Source organism: Triticum aestivum, chromosome 7B (assembly GCF_018294505.1).
Source record: "Triticum aestivum cultivar Chinese Spring chromosome 7B, IWGSC CS RefSeq v2.1, whole genome shotgun sequence".
In the NCBI taxonomy this organism is placed as follows: domain Eukaryota; kingdom Viridiplantae; phylum Streptophyta; class Magnoliopsida; order Poales; family Poaceae; genus Triticum; species Triticum aestivum.
This window is the reverse complement of record NC_057813.1, coordinates 755,904,254-755,914,047: the sequence shown is the minus strand read 5'-3', so window position 1 is coordinate 755,914,047 and position 9,794 is coordinate 755,904,254. Positions and strand designations below refer to the sequence as shown.

At 43.5% G+C, this 9,794-nt stretch overlaps 1 pseudogene; it reads right to left on the bottom strand.

Moving 5' to 3' along the window:
- Nucleotides 1-732: 732 nt before the first annotated feature.
- Nucleotides 733-871, bottom strand: LOC123163403 (uncharacterized; annotated as a pseudogene).
- Between the last annotated feature and the right edge of the window lie 8,923 nt (nucleotides 872-9,794).

The window sequence follows — 9,794 nt, the reverse complement described above, 5'->3', positions numbered from 1 at the left end:
GCCACCGTGCTGAAGAGACTTTGGTGACACCATAGGCTTGTTTATTCAATCTCCTATGCTCCGGAGTCAACGGGTAAAGCCCTCGAACGCATCTACCTAGTTACAGGATTTTCTTCGTGACCTGATCCTTGATCAAAAAGAAAAACGGATGAAACTCAAGGAATACATGATTGTCAATGGCAATGCGATGAACTCAAAAGAGATTTTTCGAGGCACTAGGAACATGCAAAAATAATTTGGAGACGATTATTTCTATGGGGAGTTTTAATCACTGAATGACCACTCTGGCTAATGCTCATACCTTCTCGTTGGTAGTGTGCACTTGATCTTGCCTGCGATATTTCTCACGGACTATCACCTTCTCTAGCTCGCTGGTGATGTGGTCTATTGTGCCGCTGTCCACATACCAGTTTGTGTTGATGACGTAGGAGCCATTTGCTGTGCCTGCGACCTTCTCATCTTGAGATGACTCGCCATCATCCTCATAGCGGTACCAATAGTTGCGTGCGGTGTGTCCAAGTTTGCCACAGATTTAGCAGCGTGGAGCATCAGGGCTCGCACGAGGCCTGCCACCGCAAGAGGAGTTGTCGCCGCTGCTGTTTCCGCCTGCTGGTGGCTTTCCCTTGCCGCGTTATGGACCACAATAGCACGAGGAGCAGCCGCCGCCTCGGGCAGCCACATTTGCGGAGGACTTCAAGCCCCCGCCCGAGGTGTTGTAGAGGGCGAGGCGATGATCAAAGTTGCTCATCTGAGTGTAGAGATTGTCGAGGCTGATGGTGTCGGTGCTGGAGTCATTGACGGTGACGAGGGGCTGGTACTCCATGTCGAGGCTGGCGGTGATGTAGGAGATGAGCTCATCATCATCGATGGGCTTCCCCGCGGCCGCGAGCTCATCTGCGAGCGCCCTCATGTGGGCGAAGTACGCGGCTATAGACTGTGTCCCCTTCTGCACCGTGGAGAGTGCAACTCTCATGTTGTTGACGTGAGCTCAAGATTGCAACGAGAACATGTGGGCAAGAGCTGCCCAGAGCTCGTGCGGCGTGGCTATGGATGTAACCTGCATGAGGACCTCTTTGGTCAGGGTATTAAGCAAGTATCCGAGTACCTGTTGCCCTTCTCTGAACCAGATCAGACGGAGAGGCTTTGGTGTTTCCTCCTCTTTCCCGTCTTTTTCATTCGTGGTGAGGAACTTGACGGGCTCCAACATGGTTCGGTACACGTAGCCGAAGAAGCCAGCTCCCCTCAGCTGCGGTGTCACCCGCACACGCCAGAGGACGTAGTTGGTGCAGGTGATTTTCTCTGCAACCTGCCCAAGGGAGGCCTGGACAGTGCTTAAGGAGGACGACATGGCTGGCGATGGGTTTTTGCTAGATGCGGTGGATAGAGGAGTCTCTGTATACCATGTGAAGAAGCGAAGAATATCGTACCTCTCTCAAGGCGACGGTTTCGTGTTAATATAGGCAGGGGCATATCTCTGATAAGCATACAATGCGGTTGAGATTACATCTTGGGGATCAAGGAAGAAAGAGATAAGATAGAGATGAAAAGATTACAACCATATACCCTAACAACCTCAATCTACCTAGGCCGGTTTAACTCAAATGGTGCGCCCCTATGACCTGGTTAACATGTTGTTTAACACCGTCATGCCCTGTTGTAGGTGCATATTTGTTAGCGCCTACTGTTGGATGGCGACAATGCACTGTACAACACTTGCACAGTACCGTTTACTAGTAGAGTGCCCGTGCGTTGCCACGGGCCTTAAAAAAATTGAGAACATTCTTGTGTTCACATTAAAATCAATAGTTGATACTGGGTTATTCATAGCATTACTATGCCATTGTTACTGATTGCGTATCAAATTTGACATGTATAGAAAAGATAGCCAATAGCATGCAAAAAGTAATTGAAATCCACTTCCCTTGCAATGTATTTCGATAAAAAATATACTTCGATCACATATATTATTCGATCTAATGAACAAAATAAAGAAAGTGGTTCAAAAACATAGAACTATTTGTTGTGCATTACAAATGATAGGTGGCACATGGATGCATGTTTATGCTTAAGACCAACGATATCATCAACGCATATCTATTGTTATTATCCATTAATTAAATACAACACATGTAGGATTTTGTTCCAGACACTTGATTGCATTTTGCAATTCCCTGGCAAACTATTACACATGAAATTAGGCAATTGAAACCATACAGGTTACTAAACATACCTCCTAGCATTTAGGAACCATCTACTATTCATAGCTTGGACATGCCCCATCTACTTTTCTTGGCCCAAAAGTACTTAAGCCACTCCCATGCGCTCAACTTCTAGGATACCCTTTCTTCAAAGGCCATGAAAACAAGCATTCGGTAAGATTGTTCACAATCATAAATGGCATTTATAATTATTTGATATTTTCATATACAATGTCTGAAAGTTCATAAATGCATTACTTTAAAATAACCAATGCTCCTGGTATCCATAGAGCTAGAATACATAAATAAAAATAATTAGAGGCATGCAACTCAATATTATATGGCCCCATGTAACCCTTGTAAATTTTGCATTTAATTTTTTTGAAGTAGGCTTTTAACCTAGTGTTTTCCTGAGAAAAGATACTTAAGTGAAATAAACACTGCTCAAGATAGCATTATGAGCTGGTTCATGCTAAGATCATGCCAACTTTCACAAGGATGTCGAAAATGACCACTCCAACTAGTAGATTCTCCAAGGAAAAGTAATCCTATTCTACACATAGCAAACCTATATAATTTTTAGTATAAATTAAGGCTTGACATTCCACTTTTTCTTATATTTTGTTCAATCTGTATACATGGAACATAATATTGTATTTATAAATCACAACTTGTATCATTACTAGTGACATTGAATCATAAGATAGATAAGCAAATTCAAGGGTATCATCTCATATGCATGCCTCTGTGACTTAGTACATACCTTGTGACTTTGGCTTGTAAAATGGCAGAATTAACTTCACTCATCGTGTTCAAGCGCTGCGAAACATCCAATAGTTCCCTGTACAGACAGAATTATACATGTTCACAATACAAAGAAATAATCATAAGTGCTACAGCTTTTTCTAATTCCCTGAGAAAGGCTTGCTGTAGAATTACCGAAAATATTAGATACAAATCAAAAGTAACATCACAACATGTTATTAAACAGAATGGTATACTAGAAAAAAAAGTAGCTAATAGCAGGAACTACATTGTGACAAAACCTAAAGATCATGTGAAAGAAAAATATAAAATAGAAACTTCTCATCATCAAGTAAAAGTTCGGGAAGTCGCCGGAACATGGAGAGTTGACCAGAAATTGAAATATATGAGGCCCATATGAAATTGGAGTTTAATATCTTGGCACTATGTAATTAACTCTTAACTGTAATAGTTCATTGATCTAAAAAAGGTGAAGCACTCCATATATTGAAAGCTTTAGAATTGCTGTAAACAATATAGAAGATGTTTGCACTGTAGTCCAACAATACATTTACTAAAGCTTGGAAAAAATGTTATCTCTTTTATCTCTACTCTTCATAGTATTGATAGCACAGTCTGAATGCTCTTCCACATAACATGGACTCGTACATAACCAGGTATATTGACTTCACATTTTCCAAACAAATTAACATATGAGAAATTACAGTTTTGTGTTCAAATGTGAGAAGTATACCTGAGTATCCCGAGAGAATCTATTACTTCATACCAGCTCAGATTTATCACTGTTATCATTCTGAAACTTTATCCAGAGAAAAATATTGATTGCATATCTGCATGCAGATGCTACACCCATAATAGAAAAATAGACAGTCAGGCAAGTAGCATTATACAGAATAGAAGCACATAGAAGACAAATGGAAACATCGGCGAACCACATCAACCAAATGAAAAGAGAGAGGCGAAAAACTGATGTTGAGTACATTAATGGTGAGCATCCACGCGGCCCTTGAGCCCCTAGCAGCTTCTCCTTGCATCACCGTCGCTAGATCATAAACTACACACACACTAGTGCAGAACCGGCCTTTAGTGCCGGTTCGTAATGGCCTTTAGTGCCGGTTCGGCAACCGGCACTAAAGAGTGGGGACTAAATGTCCCCCTCTTTAGTATCGATTCGTCATGAACCGGCGCTAAAGTGTCACCACGTGGCACGAACCAAGGTCGGGTGCGTGTAGGACATTAGTACCTCTTGGTAACACCAACCGGTACTAAATGTTGGGGGGGTGGCTTTATTTTCCATTTAATTCTTTTTTGTTTGCTGGTATTTCACAATACTACAAATTGTACACCTTATGCATATATATAAATAGATTTTCCCGTACGTAGAACCACATATATATATATATAAATATATATCATGGAATGTCTCACAACCAACACCATTAATTATTCAAACATACACATGTATATACATATACAATTTCTCCTACATGTTGCCTTGGTGCCTTCGGAGCACGATGACAAGTGGTTCATGGGGGAGGTAGCGGGTAATAGTATTCTCCTTTGGGATCTATGACCTGGTCAAGCAAAAATCCGGCTATTTCCTCTTGAAGTGCTAGTATGCGGTCCGCTGGTAGGAGCTTATCCCACACCTCTCTGAACTGTTAAGAAGGAGATAAATAAGCATGTGTATTAGTTGTGTGACTAGATATCGATAATAGTGTGAATAGTGTTCTGACAAATGTACCCAGTCCTGTCTTTGAGATCTGCTCCTTCCGGACGCCATCATGCGAATGTTCTCGCAAACATAGAATGCACACAGATCATTCCCCTGCGCCTGCTTCAGGGCCTTTACGAGAATGGAGTTGAATCAGATAATGATTAATCAAGCATGATAACTAATTAATGGTATTGAAACAAGAATTAAAAAGATGGTAGCGAGCTAGTACTACTTAATAACTTACCTTCGGTCGATACCAAAACAACTTTTTTGCCCATTTGCCTGGAGTCACCTTGATGAACTTTGCCCAAGCCCTGCCCGCCGGCAAAGAAAATTAATAAAGGGGTTATTAAATAGTTCATATCAGGAAATGATGAACTAATAATATGCCGAGATATAGTTAATAATGATTGAAATTACTTGTTGACTATCCCCTTCACGATGGTGTAGTCTTTATCTTCCTTTAAGTAGTGAGTCCAGTACTTCAAATGTTCCTTTGTCAACTTCAATGACTAACAAGATCCAGTGGAAACTGCATGCGCACACATTTGCATGTCTTAATTAAGCGGGCATGTGCATAAAATTAATCAACTACCATAAACCGTATACACTTAATTATTAACATCTAGCTAGCTAGTAAGCAAAAACAGAATTTGTAGTACAAGACAGCGTGACTCACAGGAAGTTGTAAGGAAGTAGTATATCTTTATTGGTATTGAGGCGCTTGAAGAACTCTAGCATGCTTTCCTCTAAACTTGTTCGATAAGTTGGAAGATTCCATGTGTACTCATTAATGGTATTTGGGTCAATGAACCCAATGCCACAACATCCAGATTTTTTCATTTCATACATCTTCATCCTGCATATAATACCACAGAAAAGAATATAGTGAGGATAATTACATGTAATAATTGATCAAAATGATCACTACATAGCTAGCGTGAGACTTAAATTACAGAAAGAAATCACTTACAGACAATAGCAACTGACGATAGACTTGTTGAGTGCGTCTTGATTGTATAACTAAAATAGTTCTGAATACTCAACGGACAGAGCTTTCTCCTGGAAGTAATGCTCATGCTTGACATTCACCATGAGGGACTCTCGATTGGAAATCTTGGTAATGTTCATGTACAATTGATACAATTCATACATTCTTGTTGGGAGGTTCTTGACCTTGTCTGGCTAGACCAAAGGTTGGCCCCGGACATATTTCCATTTTATTTCCTCCTCTCTAAGCCGAGGCATGGGCTCGATTTTGAGGAGTTGTCCAAAAGTGATCTTGAGCATTTCAGCCTGCATTATATGCTCCTCGGTTATTACCACATCGCCCAGCTGGGGAATGTTAATGGTTTGCACACAATAATATTGGGTGCACGTACTCTCATGTGTTGTTGGCACAACAAGCGGGGGGATCAATTGCGCCGCCTGTTCTCCCAGCTGGGGAACGGTTTTCTCGCATTTTTTGCAGCTGCTTGTTGGCTCGAGCTCGAGCTCGCTTCCTTCTGTAGCCGTGCTCGATGTAGCTTCCTAATTTGGCGCTCATAGTATGAGTCAACAGGCTTGGGAGCTGGTGCTCTAGCCATACGAATGAAGTGGTCAATCGTTTTCTCAGGCACTTTCTCCTTGGGCGGCGGTGACGGTTTCGGTCCAAAATGGGCGTCCACTTGGGCCTGCACTATGGCTACGTTTTGCTCCGCGGTCATGTCGTAAGGCCTCTGAGGAAGAGGAGCGAGGCTTGGACCATATTTATATCGCTTGTCTCCGCCTGTACTTCTTGTACTATCTCGACTCGTAAGGCTACGCACCATAGCTGCGGCATGTCTCTTCTGCGATTGCTGAGATGGCAGAGACGGCTGACGTGGCTGACACTGTGCCGGACTTGAAGCAGGAGGAGTGGCCTGATGCTGTGTCGTACTTGAAACCGGAGGAGTGGCCTGACGCTGTGCCGGACTTGAAGCAGGAGTCTGCTCACGCGTTCAGGGACTTGGAGGAGGTGGCGGACTTCGAGGAGGAGTCGGCTCATGCGTTCGTGGACTTGGAGGAGCGGGAGTCTGCTGACTCGGTGGCGGACTTTGAGGAGGAGTCGGCTCACGTGTTCGTGGACTTGGAGGAGAGGGAGTCTGCTGACTCGGTGGCGGACTTCCGGGAGGAGTCGGCAGAAGACGTGGTGTCGTGGACTTGGAAAGATGATGCAATCCTTTCTCCATAGGATGACACGACGTATGGCCTCTCCCAGTGTGCGCTCGCCGTCACCTCCATCAATGTCAAGTGCTAGCATCGAATATGTCTCCACCACTTCATCAACCATGACACGAGCATAGCCCTCTGGAATCGGGATGCAATGGAATGTTGCTTCAGGGGTAATTGTAAAAGCAACACCGTCCGCCACCTTCATGGATATATTCTTCATTTTGGAGTGTAGCTCACAGTTAGTGTTCTCTATGATGTCATCCACAGGGTATGTATCCAGCAGTGTGTCATCCGGGGCAGAACCAATGCTGCTTCTCGGCATGGATGGGATGGTGCTATCCAATGCTGGACGATCATTCGCTCGCTGCTGCCGCTGCTGAGACCCCCTTTCCTGGCTATGTGAGTCGATCTGCTGCTGCTGCTGCTGGAATTTGAGTGCCAAGTCCGCATGCCTTGCTTCTAGGCCTTGAAGGCGTTCTGCGTCCAGCTTCCTCTGCTCCTCCTCCAGCTTCCTCTTCTTCTCCTCCTCCATCTTCTTTCTTGCACGGGACCTGTAGTCGTCGTTCCTTTCCGAAAAGCCCTCATACTAGGGAATAACGCCCTTGCCTCGTGTTCTTCCCGGGTGCTCAGGATTTCCCAGGGCGCGTGTAAGCTCGTCGTGCTCTCTGTTGGGCGTGAACACCCCCGTTCGAGCTTCTTCTATTGCGTCAAGTATCTTTTGTTCGGCTCCTTTTAGACTTGCCTTCTGCGAAACCAGGCCTGTCTTCGGGTCCAACGCCCCCCCCATGCGCATAGAACCAAGTTCTGCACCTGGGGGGCCAGCTCCTAGTAACCGGAGTGACCCCTACATCCTCCATCTCTTGCTCAGACTTATCCCACTTAGGCATTCCCACCGCTTAGCCACCTAGACCCAGCTTATGGAACTGCGTCTTTTTTTGCGGCATTGGCCTTGTTTTTTATAGACCGTTCCTTAGATAATTCTGAATCCTTGAATTTCACGAAATCGTCCCAGTGTTCTCTTTGCTTCTCCAGTGTTCCCGTGAATTCTGGAGTCTTCCTTTCTGCAGCGAGGTAGTTGGCCCATACAGTTTTCTTGTGGGTGTTGAATGCAATGGCCATCTTCTTAAGAGCAGCGCCCTTGACTTTCTCCACATCTTCTTTAGTGAAATAATCTGGTAGGGTGAAATGTTCCATCAGAGATTCCGAAAGGTTTTTTTTGTTCTATCATCGACCCAAGTAACACCTGGACGTTTAGTTTTTGGCTATTTCCATTCTTGAATGGAGATCGGGAGTAGGTCCTACACAAGAACTCCGCACTGACAAGTCCACTTGTTCGCAATGTTCTTAGGCGTGAGGGGTTCGCCACTAGGTTTGATGGAGTGATGTTGTACTTTACACCATCCTTAAACTTTTTGCCCAGGCCTCGCTTTGTCCTCCTTTCTGTAGAAGCAGATTTGCTCGATCCGGAGGGCTGAAACAAGAAAGATCGATTCGTTAATATGTATTCAAATAAAATAAAACATGTGATGATCACCAGATGCCTGCTTATATAAATATACCTCGCCGGTAGTCTTTGTTATTTGAAGATCAGCATTTTCTGTGTCATCATAAACATTATTGTCTGTGTCATCATAATCATAATCATAGTTCATGACTTCATCAGCTCGGTCGTCGAGATCAAATATCCTTTCATCACCCTCTCCGGTATTGTTCAGATATTGGAACCATCATCTGCTTCATTCAGATCATCTAGCCTGCGAGGGCTGCGTATGATGTCAAACAATTCCTCTTCTCTCTCTCTGCCGGTATTGTCTGCCATAGCTTTTACTTAACTAATACAGAAGAAATATAAAACAATTTAGTATTTAAATTATAATGCATGGATGCAATCATAAGGAAAAACTGAATCATATAGTACATAATATATGCATCGTCTCGATTAATATATAATCTCGAATACATCATCATCTCGAATAATATATATAATCTCGAATACATCGTCTCGAATAGTATATATCGAATACATCACTGGCTAGGTACCTAATAAAGATCGAGTACTACAGAAGAATCTAGGGCGCCACTCGCGGTTCCTGGGGCGCGGGCGGTGGACACCCAAAGAGAAGGAACCATCACAGGATCATATCTCCGGTCATCTGCCCAAAGAACCTGCCAAGTAGTGGAGAACCAAATGTCGTCCATAGCAGCCATGTAGCGATGGACGTGCTCGTCTTCCTCCCTGACATGGCGACGCACCACCTCCGGCGGGGCCGGCTGCCTCTGCACCGAATGTGGCCCACGCGAACGCCACCAAAGGAGATCAGAGTCAATGACTGGACCCGAGGCCGGGTTCCTCACCAAGCGGCGCGCCCCTCCAGGTAGCACCTCCCAGTGCCAGCCTGGCGGAGCCCAGTCCCGGACATGGGTCCTCTGAAGCATGACGTCGTCGCGAATGGGTCGACGGCGAGGATGCCCGCAAAAAGTAACATTTTTTAAATGATTGGATTGTGATAACTAAAATTCTATATGCAAATTCTAACAATTTGACATTAATCTAATTCATCTAACTAAAACTAATTCTAAAATTTCTAACATTTCTGATTATATAACTAACATTTCTATAACATTTCCAATATTTCTATAACTAAAAAACTGAAAAATTGCTAACATTTCTATAAATATTTCTATTACTAAAAAACAGAAAAAGTTTATAACACTTATATATATATAACTAACATTTCTAATATTTCTATAACTAAAAACAGAAAAATTTCTAACATTTCTATAGATATTTCTATAACTAAAAAACAGAAAAATTTCTATAACTAAAATTTATAACAAAAAAAATAATGTGTGTGTGTGTGTGTGGACATGGCGGCCAGGGCATGAGCTCACCGGCGAGGCGACGACGGGGCGACCGGACG